The sequence below is a fragment of the Petaurus breviceps genome, unplaced genomic scaffold (assembly GCF_028583685.1).
Source record: "Petaurus breviceps papuanus isolate PSGF00001 unplaced genomic scaffold, PetGlider_PUasm1.0 126, whole genome shotgun sequence".
In the NCBI taxonomy this organism is placed as follows: Eukaryota; Metazoa; Chordata; class Mammalia; order Diprotodontia; family Petauridae; genus Petaurus; species Petaurus breviceps.
Genome location: NW_027185655.1, coordinates 57673703 through 57682954, shown reverse-complemented (window position 1 = coordinate 57682954; position 9252 = coordinate 57673703). Strand labels below are relative to the sequence as shown.

The 9252-nt window shown below is 31.0% G+C and overlaps 1 protein-coding gene across 1 annotated transcript in view; it reads left to right on the top strand.

Moving 5' to 3' along the window:
• The window catches only part of TENM3 (teneurin transmembrane protein 3), a 3497142-nt gene that overhangs the window by 2627069 nt on the left and 860821 nt on the right, over window positions 1–9252 (top strand). The window lies entirely within an intron of this gene.

Here is a 9252-nt window from a genome sequence, read left to right as displayed (position 1 = left end):
ATCTGGGGTCCTAGTGCCCGGGCAGAGGCAGTGGGGGAGGGGAGCCGTCTCCGCAGCCGCTGCTCAGCAACTGCTAGCTGAGCGCTTCGAAGAAAGGGGCTCCCATCATCTCCCCTTTCCCCGAGCAGGGCTGGAGCAAGCAAGTTGTCAAAACCTCTCTGTAAAGAGGGAGGACTTCCCATACCTGCCTCTTCCTGCGCTTTCTTCACCGAGGTAGATCCCCTACTGGCATCCTTGCCCTCTCCTGTTCCGATGCCGTTCGATCTGCTCTCAGGTGGGAACTTTACCTGGCGGTTCTGGCTTGGATACCCTGCTTGTCCTGTCTAGGAAGCAACAGACCCGGCGACTGTGAGGGGAGGGTGTCTGTCCCAACAAGCTAGATGTTTAATGAGAGCTATTAGTCCTGTCTTTTCTGATCGTGGTCATCTCCCTTTAGCCAACACTCACATACATACGCACACCCCTGTTTTTTCATTACGGTGCTGCTGTTGCTTCATATCCAGGTCTGTTCTGGGAATATCGTACTGGGCTTCTTGGATACGTGAAACATAAGGCTGTCAGCTGTTTCCAGGGAAAGTACCTAACATGCTTCCCAAACTGCCAAGGAAGCCAAGTTGGAAAGGGGTGGAGGTATTAGAAGTAGCAATTCCTGGTTGAAACTTGATCCAGGAACTCCGTGAATTACTCCAGCAGCACCAAATAAACTGAGTTGACAATGGCTGTGTGTTTACAAATCCCTGTGTCAAAAGCCCCTGGTCTTATCTGTATCATATTTCCCTCCAGCATATTAGAATGGACTTTAGTTAGAAGATTCTTTCCTCTCCATCATACTTCAACTCATTAAGTGGTGTGGATTGAGCACCTATTACTTTCTGCCACACTTGTAAGGTAGATGTGTTGGTGAATTGCAGACTATTTTGTTCCATCGTAGGTGAAGGACCAAAAATTTAAAAAAAAAATCTTCACTTTCTGATATAGGAAACTCATTTGTTTTATAAAGTCATTAGAGAGTGCTTTGAAGATAAATAAAAGTACTTAGGCTGTTTTATTGTGTAATGGAGTGAAAGTGGAAGCTCTTGTCCTAGCTTGACTTGTGGCACATCTTTACACAACTCCAACTCTCTGTGATCTCTGTGGTCAAGATTGTCTCCTCATAACATTTTATTTCTTATCTTCTGAAAATGTATTTGTCAGACATTTGTAGACACTGGTAGAATCCTCTGGGTGGTTTTTTTTTTTTTTTTACTAGAATATATGTTCAAGTATTACTTTTCCTTTCTATTACCAAAGAAAAAGACATGATCAGGACTGACATATTTTAGAAGACTCAGTTATTTTTTTAAAAAATCAAATATTGTAACACTGTAAGAACTCTAAATTTAAGGTTGGTTCTTTTAATTATTTTAAGAACAATGTCTACAAGCATTGTATCTTTCTTTGCCCACCTGGGGATATTAAGTATTTATGGTCTGTCTAGTGAATGAGGACTCGAGTTTTTTATAATTCTAATTTAATAACTAGTTAAATTGGTTTAAAAGCATTTTATTTTAAATATACTAAGACTTGTGCACTCTTCATTAAAATTTTAATTATATAAATCTTCCTGCCCTGTATCTCTTAATGCAATCTCTTTTGTGAGCTTTCTAAATTCCAAATTAGTGATTCGAGATGTAAAGAAAATATTTAATCCATGGTGTTAGAATGAAAATAATCCAGTAACAATACTTGTCTCACTAAATATTATATATATGTGTGTGTATATATACATATATATAAGTTTAATAGTTAAAAGCCACTTGCAATTTTTACTAAGTATCTTTGAATTTATTTAAGTAATTGATCATATATTGCATTAATTTATGACAATGTATTTCCAAGATTGTCTTCTTTCTTTTCTTATTCAGTAGACATTAAAAGCCTTGTTTCATTCCTATGTAAAATTTAAATCCTAGGATCATCAGTGAAAAAAATTATAAATTAAATATATTAAGAATTTTAATTACCCAAAATAGTTCCCTGGAAAGTGAGGAATATGAAACTTAAATTTATTTGCATTATTCAGGTTTTGAAAGACAAATCAATTTCTATACTGATAGCTATGGAACATATTACAGTTACATTTGGTGGGTAGTATGTCTATACTATGTCAGTACCCAGTATTTAGGAGAAATTATATTATTTTGGGACACTTCTGGGTACTGCAGATTTTTTTTTAAAGTAAAGCACCCAAAACAGAATAGTAATTATTCTTAAAATTTTTTATTAATGCACATGATTGTTTATTTTTTTGAAGATGTGTTATGTCAAGCAAGCTGTTCGTCTGAATAAATTATATAAGTTCTTCCTGTCATGATTTTAAGGGTGTGGCAACAGAGTAGCTGTTGAGGAAAGTGAACTTTTTTTCTGTGTAAAAACTAAAATAAGGTTTTAGGAAGAACAGCAGAAACTCCTAAATAGAGTGAGTAGTTTAACATTTGTTTGAAAAGGAAACTCAGATTAGCATTCATAATCCAGTTAGCAAGTTCAAACTAGTCTTTCAGCTAAGCTCTTTGAGCCAGTAGTAATTATCCTCTCTGCAAACAGTCAAGCGAATAGCGTATAAGAGAGGAGGATGTAGTTAAAATTAGGAGCCAAATTAAATATCTGAAATATTAGAACATCTTAGAATTGGATGTAAAGAGAATGTTATTATTGCAGTTAATATAAAAGTGTAGTTAGAAATACTGAAGTATTTTTGTGGATATTGTATTACAAAGCTTTTCTTATGATAAAAGTTTGGGACCTAGCAGCATCATAAAGTCCAAATATGTTAGTTGATTAGCATTTATTCTGGTTGTATTAGGGATATATATTTCCTTTTTCTTAAATTATCTTTCTTTTTTGAAAGATTGTATGATTTTTAAAAATACAACTTTGCAGTGCTGTAGTTCTATGGATCATGGCATAGAGCAGCAAAAATAAATTGGCTTTCCTCTCTCTTTATCTGAGGCAGGTGTGGAAGTCAGTTGTACATGAAGCTATGCAGTGAAACCTATTAGCATGGAAACTCATACTCTGCTTATCATCTTATGGGCTTTTATTAGATAATTTAAAAAGCATTGTGAGTTAATTTTGACTCAGAACTCACTTTAACTTGCTTTAAAGTTGATAACATTATGAAGAGCAGTCTGATAATCTCTCTTGTCCTTGGAAAAACATATATTCCTTCCTGAAATCATTCTTTAAATTCAGTGCTCTTAGATGCTTGCTAAACCTGAATGCTTTTTCTTGGAGTGAAGGCTCTTCACATAAGAATTTAGAATTTGAAAAAAAAAATTAAGAGGATAACTCAATGATATAATGTTATAAAATGTTTTTTTTTTGTTTATGAATCATGTCAAAAATCACTTGAGAAAATGTTCCATAATTTTAAGCAAGCAAACAAATACTTGGAAGTTTGGGGAGTGTCTGAGCTTTCAACAGTCCTGGTTTTTAAATTTTGCCTTAAAAAAGCTTTCTTAGTTCTAAAACTGATTAATTGATGTGTCTTATAAAACCTGATTTATTCCATACTTTTTTCATACCAAGCATTACCATTATGAAGCTCTCCTTCTAATTGAGATTAATGTTTCTGAGCAAAGAAGTGGTTTGGAGGGCTGCATTCATTTTGAGTGCTGTTGTAATCAATTTTAGATACAGCATTCCACAATGGATCAGTCTGCATCCAAACCTCCCTTATTATGTAGAATTAACTTGTTGGTGATTGATAGTAATACCTCACTATCTTGAGAAGTCATTTGTTTCAAAACAATTGTTATACCGTGTTAGAATTTTAGAATGCTGGGTCTCATGCTTAATACCTTATTTGTGAGATCCAATTAGAACTTTACACAAGAGTTGTATAAAGTAAAGCTCTGACATGAAAAGGTAATTCATTAATACATTTTAAATGAAAACACTTATTCCTATATATAAAATACTTCTTAAGTTATCTCCTCTTACCTACCAAAGGATTGTGTGAATCATGACTATTTTTTAATCTGGGATTTTTTTTTTATACGATTACATCAAAACTCAAGTTGAAAATTCCAGAAACTCCTAGAAGTCTAGATATAAATTTTGTGCTTTTGTTATAAGTTTACTTTATAAGGTGCTAGGTGTAATCCTGACAATGAAAAAAATGAGTACATGTGGAGGTAAATCTGTATCCTCTTCTGAAACTGGAAAGATAGTGGATATTATCATTCCTACTGTGATATTTGCATTTGTTTCTTATTTGTACATTATCTGACATGGATTTATCAGCTTTTTATGCTATTCTGGAAGACCATGTTAAGATTTTCTTTATCTTTTGTTAATATCACACTGCTTAGTGTGATACATACTTGCAGTTCAAATAATTTCAGGTATTAAGAACACAGAAGGCAAGATTAAAATAGGTAAATACTATTATATATCCAGAGTATGTGAGGCTTTTTTTTTTTTTAAAGAGAGAGCTTTCTGTTTTTATGGTACATTTTAAGTTCCTACTGTGAAATTGTTCTTTATACTAAGGTCTAAGACTTGGCAGGATCTCAGTTTTTACTTATATTGTAATCTACTTCTCTGTGAGATAGGCTATTTACATTAAATATTTTGGTAGCCTTTCAGCTTGAAATAATTAATTCAGACCTACTTTAAACACCTGAAGTAAGCTATTAGAGACATTCAAAGATTTTTCCCAGATAACCTTTTGAATATAAAATATAAATACATTGTAACATATCTCAGTAAATATTCCTTAATCCTGAAATGTCTATCACAATCTCAATTATTTTAAAATATTTTTTCACAGATTAATCTATAATATTGGTTTAAATGATCCAGATGTTTGGGTAATTGTAAAACTTATGCCCTAATTGTAGACAGTTTCATCTCACCTAGTTCTTTCAATATGATGAATTTCCTCTCCAACTCAAAATGTGGTTAGTTGATCATAAAATGACATTATATGAGATAATTATTTTAAAAAATATTTTAAGAAACTAAAAACTAAGTGTTTCTGAGTTGGAGCTGGAAGACTTCTCTCCTAGAATTACAAGAAGACTTTAGAAAAGGCCAAGCCATGTAACACTGACTTTTCAGACAAGTAAGTGATAGGTGGCACTCTTAACTCTGAATTATTTGGCTTCACTGAGATAACACATTCTTTTAATACATTTAATGCAGTTATACTCCTATGGAAATCTAACTGTAATCATGTGTCTATCATGTAACATTAGGATCACAAATGATTTTATTATATTCTTTGTTATATGTAATATGTATATTATATATCATTCTTTATTATATACCTATGCAAGGTATTTGATGGGGGCTTTTCCAGAGCCATGACTTTCTGCTGTCTTTGTATTTTTCTATATTCCTTCTTTTACACTGTAAGGAAAATTGGATTTTATCCTCTTATAATGAACTGCTTTGAGAATTCTAGCTCCCAGATTTCATTCTGTTTAGAGATACTCTCATTCATCTGTTCATTTCAAATTATATTAAATGCACTGTATGATAAAACTGTTAATTCAGAGCTAATACCTTAGTATATAAGACTTTTTTTTATTGTTATCTTGCTATATTTGTGGGAAATGACTTGATTGACCTGTCAACAAACTACATTTAATTAACAACAATGACATGGGTCTAGAGTGTCTCCAAGATAAAAAGTTTAAATGTTAGAGTTTCACCTTTTATGTGAGTGGAAGTCCTTTGAACTTATTTTGCGTTTCACAAGTAGTGTGTTTTACTAACAGATGCTCTGCAAATTTGATCATGGAGGCTTACTGAGTAAGTGTGAAGCAAAGTTTAGTTTACTTTTAAGCACAATTTATTAATAGGTGGGCTATTAATTGGTACAATAGGACAATATACCATATTATTTTTCCATATTAAACCACAATGTTCAAATTAATCCATTTGCTTCTCTCCTATAGATGGAAAAGTAACTATTTCAAGAAGCCTGTACCTTAAAATGCTAAGTACATACATGACCCTTCTGAGTATTGGTCTAAAGTCAAGGAATTTGGTTTTATGTAAGAAGGATTGTGTGTAAGTGTGTGTGTGTGCGTGCGTGCATGTGTGTGTGCGCGCATGCATATATGTATACCTACCTATTAGGTTTATTCCTTAGGACCATTTGTTTTGTAACTTAAAGAGATCACTGATCTGTGAAGATTTGACTTTTCCTCAATGAAACTTAATCATTTCACCATTTCTTCAATATCATAATTTCATTTGCTGAAATCCATTTCCCAGACTCTTTTCATATTGTCATAACTTTGAAATTGTCTTTTTTAAAGGACTGTTTCTTTCAGCAGTATCTTAAGTGTCTCCAAATGAGAGGCTGATCATAATTTGCTTTAAAAAATACTTTACCCTTTATTAGAACTTGTTACTATAATTTCAGTGAAGTGAAACTCCCCTAAGTTCTTATAATTGAAATTGTTAACCCGGTGTCAGCATAAAGAGATGTCTCTTGGATAATAGGGGCGTTTCCAAAGGAGAGGTACTTTCTCAGGAACCACCACAGCAATCTCCATTGTGTTCCAGGATGTTACTCTTATACTGGAATGATATCTAATGAGAGCTAATATTCCTGGACTACATGCTTAAAGGTAGGTTATGGAGATGCTTGAAAAATTATTAATTTACATTAGTTTTATTTACCAAAATAATCTTTATTATATTCCTTGTAATGATCTGACTGCTTGCATGATACATATTAATATTGGACATGCTTAATGTAAATTAGATTACTTTAATAAAATGACTAGAGTTTCTGTTGTAAAACAAACATATTGATTGACTGTAGTCTTTTTAATTATCTATTACTAAGTAATATTCAACCTAATTTTCTGAGTAATTAAAATTAGTAGCTAAATTTCTTTTCCAGATGCTGATTAAAGAAATTGGCAAAGGGATGATTGTTTTAAATAGCAATGGAATAAATGGGATAGGATTCTTTTATTTTAAACAGTTGTAGAAAGAAAAATAATATATTTTATTATTTTACTTATGATCTTAATGTTCTTACAAGTTTAGAAACAGTTGCCTGTCAGCACTTAAATTCCAGAAGAATATTTTTACAATACTTGTTTTTTTTCTTTCTGTGAGAAAAAAAAGATGCCAAAATTTTAAAATAAATTAGTCATAGAATGTTTTTTGATATAAACTAGTGAACAAACATGAAAAAATGCTAGAAATCAATAGACTTTACAATCCATTTTCTTTCATTTTTAAATTTGGTTTCAAGATAAGGTGAGATTGACAAAGGTAGGGAATTTTAAAATGTTAAGAATAATTAAATGAGAGATCTGGATAAAATAATAAACTAGAGACCTGGGTAAATATCATTCCTTATAAGCGGATGTACAAATTAAATAAGTTTATTCTCAGTTTTAGCATGAAGAAGTCTGTTCCCTCTTTTTACTATCACAATATTATGATGATCCTCTTCTAATTTAAAGTATCAAACTTGACTGTAAGGTGGTGTTTATATTAGATGTTCAGTAATCACCTTAGAAATAACTGACAATCATTTATTGTCATCGGCAATAATATTATTACATAATACACATGAAGAATTAAAATTATTTTGAAAATGGGGAACTCCTTATACAGGAGGAATAAATGTATGTATGTTCGTTGCTTTAAAAAAGTATCAGACGATTCTACTTCAAATTTTAATGAAAACATCAGACCTGCCAAATGCACTCTCTCAGATATTACAAAACATAAGATTTTTCCCATGTAATTCATTTATAATCAGTACTATTACTTAATTTCTAACTTATGTATGCTTTTTTTCTGCTAAGAAAACAACTGCATTTATAGACTTTTATTTAAACTACAGCTAAAGTTAACTATTTAGAGTGTGAACTTTGAAATCCAAATTATTCGTGTCTTAATATTCTCTTAGGTTCAACTTTTAATCTTTTGTTTCAAAATATTCATGTCATAGTTAAGGTGTCAACCAATAAAAAGATGCTTAGTTCTAAAGTGACTTCCTAGTTTTCTTTTATGGCTTACCATGCCAAATATCAACAGTGATCTGTTATTGTTTATTATAATTTTACTTTTATAAGGAACACTTTGCTAATGTTCACTTTTATTGAACATTCTCTGAAAGAGAAGACTATAGCACCCCTAAATGTTGACAAACCACACCGGTAAACTATCTTTGTCCACAGGTAAGATTACTTTTTCAGTTATTATGAGTTAGTAAAACAAAATAAAAGAGAATCAACAATATAGTTTAAGTAAAATAAATTATGTAGGCTTCATGTCTTATGATTTGATTATGAAATATTCTAATGTATCAGTCATTTAGTGAAAAAATATGTAAAGCTATTACATCTTATTTTCTAAATGCAAATGTATTTGGCACATTATTATTACATAATCAAAATTTGAGTTATTTCACATATTCTGAAAAAGTATTGATTTATTAATAGAATTTATATAGTAGAATTTATTCAAATTTATAATATAGTAGTACTTCTTATATAATGAAACACCCTTTCTCGGTTTTTGCAAATTTATTCGTCTTTTGCTACAGATGTTAAAAGATAAACATAATTTATTTCAAAATATTTACCTGTCATTGTTTTTTTTTGTTTATTTCAGCAAGTCAGTTAACTAAATATTTTATATATTTAATATTGTTGAAAAATGTATTCTGAGTATTTTTTATTGTTAAGTAAAAAACAAAGGAAAATTTGAACATGATGTATACATTTAAAAGAAAAAAATATTCAAGGATCAGGGAGATCAGGTTTTCTAAATGTGACAGGAATTGTATAGCTTACTATCATATACATAGCAACTTGAAATGTTGGATTACTGTTACATATGTTTATGTAACATCTTCATAGATGAATAAATAGTTAATTATGGCCCCCAAAGTAAAAGATAGTATTGTCATAATATTTGGGTAAAATCATCAATGAATCATGGCAAGCAAATGTATTTTTAAAATAAATATAAAGTTAAAAAATATGCTATCCCTTGATGAGTATTTAAGATAATTCCAATCAAGCTGTAGGGTTTACACGTGCATTTCCCTTATATAATATGACATCAATTGCAAAGGCAAGCCCTTATTAAATATAGAAGTGGTTGAAGCTTAATATCTCTCTGATCTTTTACATAAACTTCTGCTTATTCAAATAAAAGTTTGTTGATTGTTTAATTCTGGAGTTTAATAACATGTAACAAATTAGAAATTTGAAAGAAAATGGT